This window comes from Argiope bruennichi, chromosome 4, assembly GCF_947563725.1.
Source record: "Argiope bruennichi chromosome 4, qqArgBrue1.1, whole genome shotgun sequence".
Lineage (NCBI taxonomy): Eukaryota > Metazoa > Arthropoda > Arachnida > Araneae > Araneidae > Argiope > Argiope bruennichi.
The window spans coordinates 51,469,278-51,480,984 of NC_079154.1; the positions used below are offsets into that span (position 1 = coordinate 51,469,278).

Sequence of the window (11,707 nt, forward strand, 5' to 3'; positions counted from 1 at the left end):
CTGATTCGTGATGATTGGATTTTGTTTCAAAAAGGGATCTTCTAAAAATGGAAACAGCGGGTATCTTATGTAACTCAATGTAGAAAATACGTATTTTCTTTACATTTCTTTCATCATATTCGGATTATATCCTAAATAAACTTTCCCTATCTAAGCATCTGCAATATATTAAAATATCATTGCTCCGACAGTATTCTGAGACCGAATTTGTATTTTTAACAGACATTACTGGATACGGCTCAATTCCTCTCGCAAGAGGTGAATTATGTCATAGAAGTGGAGGTAACTAAACCTCACACCTATTTGTCCATTAGTAAAGCTAGAACTTGCTTACTTATTTGGCAACTTCTCATCCACATCTCTGGAACCCAAGATTAAGAAATTCGACCTATCAATACCGGATATGAGAGTAAACCTCTATATCTGAAATGCCTCTTCCCCGAGAATATCTGGATTATATGAAAGGTTTTTTACAAAATTAAAAAATTGGTTAAATATGCTGAAACAAGTAATTTTACAAAGAATATTGGATTTCAAAAGTAAAGGATGAGGATGTTTTGTAGGAAAATATGCAAACGAAAAGAATATGTTATTTAAAATATACAACACAGGTTAAATGGAATAGAAATTTACAATTACACAGTTGTCTGAATAACGACCTAAGAGTTAAACATCGTTTCTAAAGGTATGTTCTTTCAACATTTACATTAAAACTCCAACTTTTTGTTATTGGTACTGCTGTCTTACTTGTCGTCTATGTTGTGACGTTGTTTGTTGATGTCATATTATACTATCCACCTTTAACCAAGAATAATGATTGTTAAATATTTCAATTAAATATTTTTGTAAGTATGTTGTAATAACCTCCTCAATTAAATATTTTTAAACTTCAAATTTTAAACTCATACTATTTTAGAAGTTTTCCACCGTCTACATTTTTGTACATCCAATTATGTCAAAGAAAAGAGCGGCAGTATATTTGCAAATAGATCCAATTCAAAAATTTTCGCCATCGTTTGTTTCTGAATTTGAACTTTGAACGTAAAACTTAAACGCAATAACAGTACAAAAATTTTGTTAAAAGCCTTCATAATATTGGAACGCACACTAAACATAAAAGAAAAATAATAAACTGAATCGTTATTTCTCAATTATCAAAAATCGAAAAAACAAACACCAGTATGAAATATTAATAACAATAATGGAAACGTATGAAAACACTTAATCACACAAATATTTCAGTATTTTTATAAAATATGGTTAAAATACTTTTTTAAAAAAATCGATTAAAAATGGAAAAATAATCTAACAAAGAAATTGTATCATTGAAACGATATTTTTTTTTTCATTGCAAGAAGATAATTATTTTTGTGCTGTAATATTTTGGAAAATTATTGTGAAAGTAAATGAAATTTCGAACTATTTTCAACTATTTAAAATTTTTTAAAAATCGTTTCGAGGTCCAGATTATCTTCTACAAAGTAAATAAGTCCTGAGTTTAGTTGCTTTAGATCAAACAATTTGGTCTGCAGAGCTCTAACATACACACACATTCATCCTTATTATTAGTGTAGTGTAATGTTGTTATTCTCCATCTGAGCCGCTTGTTTATGATAATTTTTTTTTGTATATTCTATTTATCTAGTGTATCCTTTTTTTTTTACTTAATTCACTGATAATAGTCCTTTTAATGGTTGCTCTCCGCTTTTGAGAACCTGTGCTCTACTGTAAACATTTCTTCTTTCTATGTTTCTGATCTACTCTCAAAATTTTCAAAAGCTAATTTACAGAACTCTGTATATGCATGCATACAAAGTCCTAAAATAACTAACATTAGCACTCAGAGTTCCGAATTATTGTACCTTATCATGATAAAACATGCAGGGACGTCGTTCAGTTTATGAGCAAACGATTAAGCAAGCTGCAAAGTAATTAGATAAAAGAAGTTTTAAAAAGTGATGAAAAGTTTAAAAGAAGAACAGATATTTTACCTTAGAGATTTATTTTATGAGTAAGCTTACAACAATTATTCGCCATCAATATCATTACATCATTTATTTCCTGCAGAAGTGCATAAAGGTACTTGAAAGGGGAACAAATTGTTAGTTAGGAATAATTTGTTACCTTTTTTAACAAAACATTTCTCGATATATCTGGCTGCTCCCTCAAATACATTTTATCCTCAGTTCTAAAATTTTTCAACTTAATTATGTTCAAAATAATTAATATTACTACAATTCAAGAAATTCGGCAAAAAATATCTTTCTCACTGATTTAAAAAGGGAAATTAATTTAGCAATACAAATTAAATTAAATCTTAATATGGAAATTTCGCAGATAAACTTTAACTTAAATATTTAAACTATTATATTTCCAATATTTATTGAAATACTAATTTAAGTAAAATTGTGACTATAAACCTGAAAATTGTAGAAAGCAATTTTGTAACTATCCCCTGATTTCACCAAATCCTTGTATTAAAAAATGTTTCTTTCTGAAAGATTTAGCATTCTAAGAACCTTGAGAGCGATAAGGGAAGCTAAACAATCTAAAAAGATGTTAAAATCAGATGCTTAATGGAAGATAAAGATCATAAGGTCGAAGAAGGCAGCAAAAAATTCGGTTTTTATCCTTTTGATCATTACATAAAATCATCTAGATAAAAGATGTTAACGATTAATATGCTTCAATAATAGTGCTATCACAATCGCAGAGAAATCAGAGATATTTAAAACTATAGGTGAATTAATCAAAGAATAAATTAAAATGCCTTAAGAAGATTACATTTTATGTTTTGATAAACTTTGAGCCTCCAATTAATTTGACTGCAGATAAAGTTGTAAACTCATTTTAAAAGAAATCTTTTATTTTCTATTACACCGTTCGTTCTCTAAGGTGATTTCATTTTTTAAAGCATTATATTAAGCCTTAATTTTTACATTCTGTTTCTATCTACAGTAGAAAGAATTTTAAATATACTTAAGATTAATATATTAAACAAACAATTTTAATTAATACATTTAGATTAAAGTACCTTCATTTCAGTTAAGCCGTTAAAGTTAAGAAATGAATTAAATTATTGATACAAAAACTAATTACATAGGAATTTCAGATAAAATTGAACTGTTCCTTACTTAAATTATAAATACTTCTTTTAAGTGGCAACCATAACCCTATACATGCTAATGCTAGATGCTGAAAAAATCCGCTTTCTATTCGTTCTTATTTGAAAAAAAATAATTAAACAAAAGCTTTCTAAATATTGTTTCTGTTCACATCATTGTAGAGTGTTGGCAACATTTTTAAATAAATGGAAACATTTCTTTTTATCTTTCAGAAAAAATATGTTTTTTTTATTATTTCTATAGAAAAATCTCCCCCTTTTCTCTTTTAAATAAAAACAACAATGCATTCCATTTTTGATAAGATAATTAAAACTCATTTTTACAAAACTCAACAATTTCTCGAATACATTTGTTTAAAACAATCAAGAAAATAATTATTCTTGTTTTTCTGGAATAAGCTTTTAATAAATATTAGACGTACATTTGTTTTCCAAAGTGTACATCACAAATGGAATTTGTAACGGATTGAACTCACATAACATCAAACTGAAAGAATTAATATAAATGCGCGTATCATCGAATTGTTTATAACTCATAATTGTATGTATTCGATGTATGTATAACTCATAATTGTATGTATTCGATGTATGTATAACTCATAATTGTATGTATTCGATGTATGTATAACTCATAATTGTATGTATTCGATGTATGTATAACTCATAATTGTATGTATGTATATATTGTACTCATAATTGTAATATGCATATAACTCATAATTGTATATACTCAATAATTTCTCGAATACAATTGAGTTTAAAAAATAAAAATAATAATTATTTCTTGTTTTTCTGGAATAAACTTTTAATAGATATTAAAAGTACATTTGTTTTCCAAAGTATACATCACAAATGGAGTTTGTAGCGGATTGAACTCACATAACATCAAGATGAAAGAATAAATGTAAATGCGCGTATCATCGAATTGCATACTGTCTTTCATTGTACTGTGATTTATATAATTCTTCTTCTTGTATGTAAAGCATGATGTATTTCAAATGGACGAAACAAAATAAAAAAAGAATCCTATATACAAAAATTAAGGGAGATTAATTCGTTTGCGGAGATAAATTAAAATGAGAATTTCATCCTCCCAAGTACTTCAATCTTTAATATTAAAAGGATAGGAGCTTAGAGAATAAAAAAGGTTGAAGAAAAATATGGCTGATTAGAGCTTTCTGGTGAGCTATGACTAGCATATATCAAAATCCAGTCGAAGTGGGGGATTATAAACTTTTCATTCCCAAACTTCTAAGGAAGCTATAGAAAAACTTATGGAACAAAAGTTTTTCGTCACGATGAGATGATAATTCTCCATCGTTCTGTTTCTAATAATGAAAGAGTTGTGAGTAAATTAAAATTACATTTTTTACCCTACCACCATTTCCACTCCCTTTGAGCTAAATGGGAATTGAAGATAAAAAGTTTTTAAAAAATTACATGGTCCTGATATTGTAAAAGTATTAATTCGTAAAATATTTTCCTTTCATTAGTCTATAAGCATACAAAATTCCAGTTTCCTCTTAGTAAAATTAGCTGAGATACTAAAAGACACTTTTCTCCCACAGAAATTTTCTTTCACTTTTCCGTACTTCCAATCGAGGCCTTATGAGCATGCCTTTTGTATTCTCTTTCAAGATTCTTTGCTTATAACAAATGTTATTAAAAAGGGAAGAATCATAATGCGTTTGCGTAATGAGACGTTTATTAACTTTCATTGAACTTTGCAAAATGATTCAAATAAAACATTAATTGAAGTACTTAAAAAAGAGAAACCTGTTCAAAATGAGCTTTTTCGACACCTATGCAAAATGTCGGTAATCTAATAATATTTGCATACTCTCAATCCAATTTATACTTAGTGACATCAAGACAATCTTCTTGAATTAGTGGGCAAAGATGTGCTTCTTCCACAGAAGATGTGCTTTCCTCAGAAGATGTGCTTCCACAGAAGATGTGCTTCTTCCACAGAAAATGTGCTTCCACAGAAGATGTGCTTCTTCCACAGAAAATGTGCTTCCACAGAAGATGTGCTTTCCTCAGAAGTGCATAAGCCTTCCTATAAATGGAAGTCAACAGGAGTCCAATCAAGGGAAATTCAACAGATCTTTGTACGCCCAATTCACCAATCAAGGCATTCGACATCCAATATTGTCCTACAGTTGACGTATGCTAAGAAGGGGCACCATCTATTTGAAACTGTAGAAGTATTGACAAAAGCTAAAGAGTCATAGTATGCTATTCAAAACTAATTGAATGTATCGGACACCAATCAGCATGCTGTTGTTCGTAAACAGAATCTATCAAAGAGTTCCTAAAAATGTCACATCCCACATTTGCAGAAAATTTTTACTGATGATGAGTCGCAACATACAAAGAATTAATTTTTTTTTTCATTTGAAAAATTATTTTTTTGGTGTATGCTTCCATCTGGATAGAAACGACATTCATCTGCCCAAATTACATTTATGAGAAAAGCAAGAAGTGGAGCTCCTTTGCAAAACTCTAGAACTATCGTGATCTGATGGTCTCTAACTATGGAGTTCATGAATTTCACGTGAATGCTAGTAATTGTGTCGTCTTTGGAATGATGAGTTCCTTTTTCATATACTAGCATAAGAGTAGCTTAAGAAATAAATAATTTAAAATATCAGTTTCTGCATTATTTGTATAACGCTTCGATTTCCCACAGGAAAATAGAAATCCTGTAATTTACAATCGCTAAACTGTTTTATAACTGCATTTTTTAGAAGGAACTCAGAAATTTTTTTTTCTAGAATTCAAAAAACGACGTAAGTGTTGTTCTGCAACTAGATCGGTTTTACAATAACATGCAATATCATCAACGTATTAAAATGTCCTTCGTTATCGAAATATATCATTCTATTTTAAAACTTAATACCCCACACACATTTGCAAGCTAAAACTTTTCTTTTTTGGTATTCCACTACTTTCCTGGAATATCTAAAATATTCAGTTGCTCAAAATTTTGATGTAATAAATGTTTATATCGAAATTTGAATAAAATATATATGGGCATCTGATTTTATGATAAGCCACTCTAAAATTTAAAATGAGAATCATCGGCAAATTTTGTCGAGAGAAGCACGGAACTTTGTGTGTGTACTGAGGATCATAAGAAAAGCATTTTATTCATTGACACTTTTTTACTATGGGGGGTCGTATAAAAATTCAATTTTTTAACTTTTTCATTTCAGCTTGTACAGGAGCCGAAATGTTTTCATACAATTGACTATCTTATTTAATGAAACTCTGTAATTTAAAATATATCTTGAAGTACAAATATGTTTATATATAATAGTAAGTTTAGTTGAATAGGAAAATCAAATTTTCAGATGAATTTGTGAGTGTATCATTCTTCGTGCTTTTGTTTCTTACATCTTATTGATCTGTATTGAGTAAAAGAAGTGTGTACGTGATAATGGATGCTATTAGAGATAAAATCGTGCTTCTTCTAAAATAAACGATGTCACAACCAGACAAAACAAAAGTAGGTTCTTCATTCAATGCTTTTCCAAGATCGATTTCATCTGCCTTGCCTCTAAGAATTAGTCTATGCTGCAACTTCCGGCGAAACTCATTTTTAAATGCTTCCATTTCAAGTGGTAGACCTCCTACTGCCCACAAAAATACCAGCAGCGATATGGCAGAATTCATAAATGCGATTGTGTAATTGATTTTCAATGCCCAAATTTTATCAGAATTATATAATAATATAAACCATCCAATATGAATACAACAGCAAATGAAATGTGATGTGCACAGCAAAAGTGATGGGAAAGAAAATACTTTCTGCAGTATGAACAGAGCTTCATCGATTTTCCTCTTGCAGTTAAAAGCAGCCATTTGTTTTGAGTTACTAAATTCTTCAGGAGAGAATTCGGATATTTCAGAGGTCAAGTCACGGATCTGACTGGATATGCGATGGCAGATCAAAGCAAGGAGAAATGTCATTAAAGTTGGAAAAATAGGATACAAAATATTGTAAAGGATGGCCTTAAATAATATCAGGAAAACTTGGTTATAAGGACTTGTAACAGGATAACCGTATGCGTAAAATTCCGCCATTCCTCCTCTGACATTTGCGCATACAAACGTAATTGATTGTATAGCTAACAGGAAATTAATAAAATATACAAAGGTATTTGTTAAATTCTTTTCGACAAAAGGACGAATTTCGTGATGCATCTGTAGAAGGGTCGATAAGAAATTCTTGCGTCTTCTGAGGTCAATCCATACTGATAATCCAAAAATATAATTATTCATATAAAGTGTTAACAGTCTAAATTCCGGTTCTTTTATTGCTTTTAAAGTCAATACTATTACACTGTCCAGTGTCGCCAACATAAACACAACCGTGACTATCTTCAAAATAATTCTTCTTATAAGCAGATTCGAATCTTCTAAAAGACCTGCCAAATCAAGCAGATTCAAAAGAGCGTTCGATTCGTTTGCATACCTGAAGTACCATTTCGAACAAATTTGTTCAGAGTTTTTCTGAAGTTCCTTTCCGATTTTCAACAGAATTACTGGTTTTGATGCAGAAATAAAATTCGTATTACTTCTTTTCATTTCGGAGATAATTGACTTAAATAATCCTTTAACTTGAAATTTCTTCAGTTTTTTTTTTTTTTTTTTTTGAACGAAACTTTCTTATTATCAATTTTATGAAGAAACCGATTTATTTCTAAGAAGAGGTCTTGATTTCAAAACAAGCGGTATTCTTCGTAATTTTATAGATGGTGAAGTTTGGATATTCATATAGTTAAGCTAATTGCTTTATCTTTAAAACTGTGTTTTCCGTCTTGCTTCCGACTTATAGAAACAAATGTGCTTTCTTCTAATGTATAAAGGATACTAAATCATACTTATAGAATGTTATCAAACCATATTTCACGCAAAAGTCTTGCATGCAAAATTTTAACTGCCTATTTCGTTCTCCAATTTTGTTTTGAAAATCAAAATATAATAAATTTGCTGATAATAGTTTTCAAACAAACACCAAGCAGTCACACATCATTATCGTTGCATACACTCCAAATTCTGATACTTTTTCAATATTTTGTTTTTTACCAAAAAAAGATTAGTATTTTTTAAAAATTTGAACATTTACGCAAAATTTTACCATATATATTAACTCTAACTATAACTCTTAACTATCTGCAATAACTCAAATAGGATAACTGCAATAACTAAATGGATAAGTTTTCAATTTGTGCATGGTTTTGAAATGTCATACAAAACAGATTTGAAAATATGCTACGAAATTACATTAAGATATTAATGCCAATAAATATGTTAATGCATTAAAAATATTAACTATTGATACTCACTACTGAGTATTGAAAAATACTCACTATTTGATTGCACATTAGTGCAAATCATCAAATGCACTTCTGACAGTGTCATAATACTTTTAAGAATCTATTAAAAGATTATAATCTGAATGAGAAAGCCACTCAAAACATTTATGGTCTGTGGCAGTAACTTTCTAATGGTAAATCAATTTGCACAAAAATAATCCGATACTTTTGTCAATATATGGAGCAATTTTTATTGGAAATATGTCCAAAATTATATTTAAATGAGGTTGTGCATATTTTATATCGATTATTTGAAAGAGAGAGACGATTTTTCCTTGCGAATTGGTAAGTGTGCATTGTTGTTGTTGTTGGCACTCTGCTAGACACACCTTCTGACCCAAGAGGTACTTACTTAATTTGTCACAGATATTCTTTGGAAAGTGAAAATGCGCAATTCAGATATACTTTTTTTGTGTTGTTATTTTAATTAATAGAAAACTAAATTTTTCTTTGATAACTCTTGAAAATATTATAGCACAAAACTAAATTTTACATTGTTTAACTTTTTAAATGTATTTTTAGTGACACCAACTTTATTTTTTCCCTGTCAATTTTTGAATGCATTTTCCCATAATATTTAATAATATATTTCATTGTTGCAATGAAATGAAAAGATTTTCATTGTTTCATCAAAAATTTAATTGTGCGATTTTCTTCCTTCGTTGAAAGGCTAAGGAAGAAAGAGTTAGTTAGAAAATGAAGTTGATGAAGTTGCATAGCCAGAAAAGACAGGTGTGCAACTTGAAATAGATTTCCTTGAGATTTTTTTATTGGCACTGTATTGTTTAAGAGATTTAACTCCATTGGGAAGTTTCATGTACACAATAAATTAAACTAGTTAAAAATTATTAAAATAACAAGGCTATTACTATAATATTTATTACAATTTCAAGTTTAAGAAGTTATTCTTGAAAGAATCAGGAACATCAAGTTACATTTATTATAGATTATATTGAAATTGAAAGCAAATAATATTCCAGATGAACGAGCTGATCATCAAATGTGGCTAATAATTAAATATTTAAAAAAAACCATTTTCTGAATCGCACAATTTTAATAAAATCCGTTGTTGCAAATTAAGGTATTAGAAAAAATAATTTCAAGACAGCCCCAACGTTCATCTATCTTAGTACTACTGCAAAGAAGAGTAATTGAAAGTATAAAGGATTTTTCTGTAAAAAAAAAAAATTGATAAGAAAATGTAAACAACATGTAAAAAAAATCTTGACATTAGAATCCATTGGTAAGAACTGAAAATAGATATAGGGTCATTACTCTGCTTTGTTTCTGATGCAAATGATAAAGAATGTTATTGACATCGATGGTCATAGATAGCAATAACTGAATCATAAATTATATTTAAAAATATGATATATTATATAATCAAAGTTATTTTAAAAGCAATAAGTTGAAAGTATTAGACGTATCAGAAAAACGTTGCTTTATATTTTAACATACTTTTAATATCACATAGTTATGTAATTAATATGCTGCAATATGAAATTCAAATGCTGCATCGTTCTAAAATTCAATTTTTATGAAAATAATTATTGCGGTATAAATAATCCATTGTGCAACTTGTGGAATAGCTTGTTTTTTGCGTTACGTACAATTAACAGTTCAATACAGTTTAAAATAGTGAATCCGAAATCCGTAACATGGCAATTGGTTCCTCATTCCATAATTCTGCTTTATTTACAAAAAAAATATTTAGCACTTTTAGATCCAAAAATTCAATTCAAAAGAAAAGTCGTAATGTTATAATGCTGGATGTGCTCCTTACAGTCGTTTATTTTTTCATTCATAATAATATTATCGCATAAACCAGAATAATTAGCAATTGTCCTGGTTCAGTTGGCAGAGCATCTCGTTTTTCGAACGGTTGGCCCGTGAATCGAATCTCAGCAACTGTGTTTTATCCAAAGAACTGGAATTTTTTTTATTTATTTAAATTGCTATCTTTTGTTTTTCTAAGATCTGAAAGGTTCTAGATCTTTCTGAAATATTCAGACTGGATTGTTCTCGAACATTCTATATGAGCATAAAAGCTGAGTTCCATCAGTAATGAGTAAGTTCTTAGTCTCTTGTGAGTTGCATCATTCTAATAAATCTAATTGTTTGTGTGACCCTTTCGGGACGGGAGGCCTCTATCCTAGACGCACGTACGCGAAAGGAATCATCCCACAGGACGGGGGTTTTGCGCCGCTAAGCCTAACTTTGAAAAAAAAATTACAAAAAGTAAAGTCCTAATGTCGTCATTTTTCTTTCTTTTTAGAATATTAGTTCATTCATAATTTGAGCACATTCTTCATGCACATTTTCTTATCACAATAAACCAAAACCAAGGCTTTCCGTAATGAAAAGAGAAGAAGTATGCGAAATAAATTCGAAATCAAAGCAAAATAAACAGAACTGATGGTAAAACCCAAAAAGACTAGTTACGGTTATACAGCAATAAAAAAAGAAGAAGAAAGGAATTCGGAGCGAGATCAGAAACGCAAATTATTCTATTCAGTAGAACGTTACACAACCCAGCTCGGTTTATTTATATTAATCTTACCCCCTCCCCCCCCCCCTCCCACGCAATGGCTGAAGAGTAAAATACCAAAGACAGAATTTGAACAAACTGAAGGTCAGGATACTAAAACTATGTTTATTTCAAAAGTAATGGACACAGGGAGCCATCTAGTGGCATTTAAAAATTGTTGCAGTTTAGAATGGATATATGCATCACCGCCCCATGAGTTCGATTTCCAGAAATGCATGGGTGACGCTCGGCTATGAGAGACTTTTGTTGGTGATGCATATATGACACGCCCGTCGCGAAAGGGTTAAAATAACGACCTAGTTCCTTACATCTTCAGGGCAATATATATTAGTTCTTTACTTTCAAATCCTTTCTTTACTTAGGATGACCTTGAGTACAAATATTCCAATGCCAGTTTTCCAAGCAGTTGAATGTTATGCTAGAAATATTTTATAAATGCTCTTTTACTGAAGATGTGTTTTAAGTGTCATAATGACCAATGATAGAATTAAAATCGTAAAGAAAAGTTTAACGCAATGATATTTTTCCAATGTTTTTTTTTAATTTTTTGTATGCTGTAAAATATCGTGACGATATGATAGGAATAATTTAAAGCATGTTGTTCAATTGGTCAATTCCATTCCGTTAAACAGTGAAAGATAATAGATAAGT

The 11,707-nt window shown here is 29.7% G+C and overlaps 1 protein-coding gene across 1 annotated transcript in view; it reads left to right on the forward strand.

The window, feature by feature from the left end:
* LOC129967064 (major facilitator superfamily domain-containing protein 6-like) overlaps window positions 1-11,707 on the forward strand; it is a 116,752-nt gene that overhangs the window by 57,310 nt on the left and 47,735 nt on the right. The gene's annotated exons all lie outside the window — the stretch shown is intronic.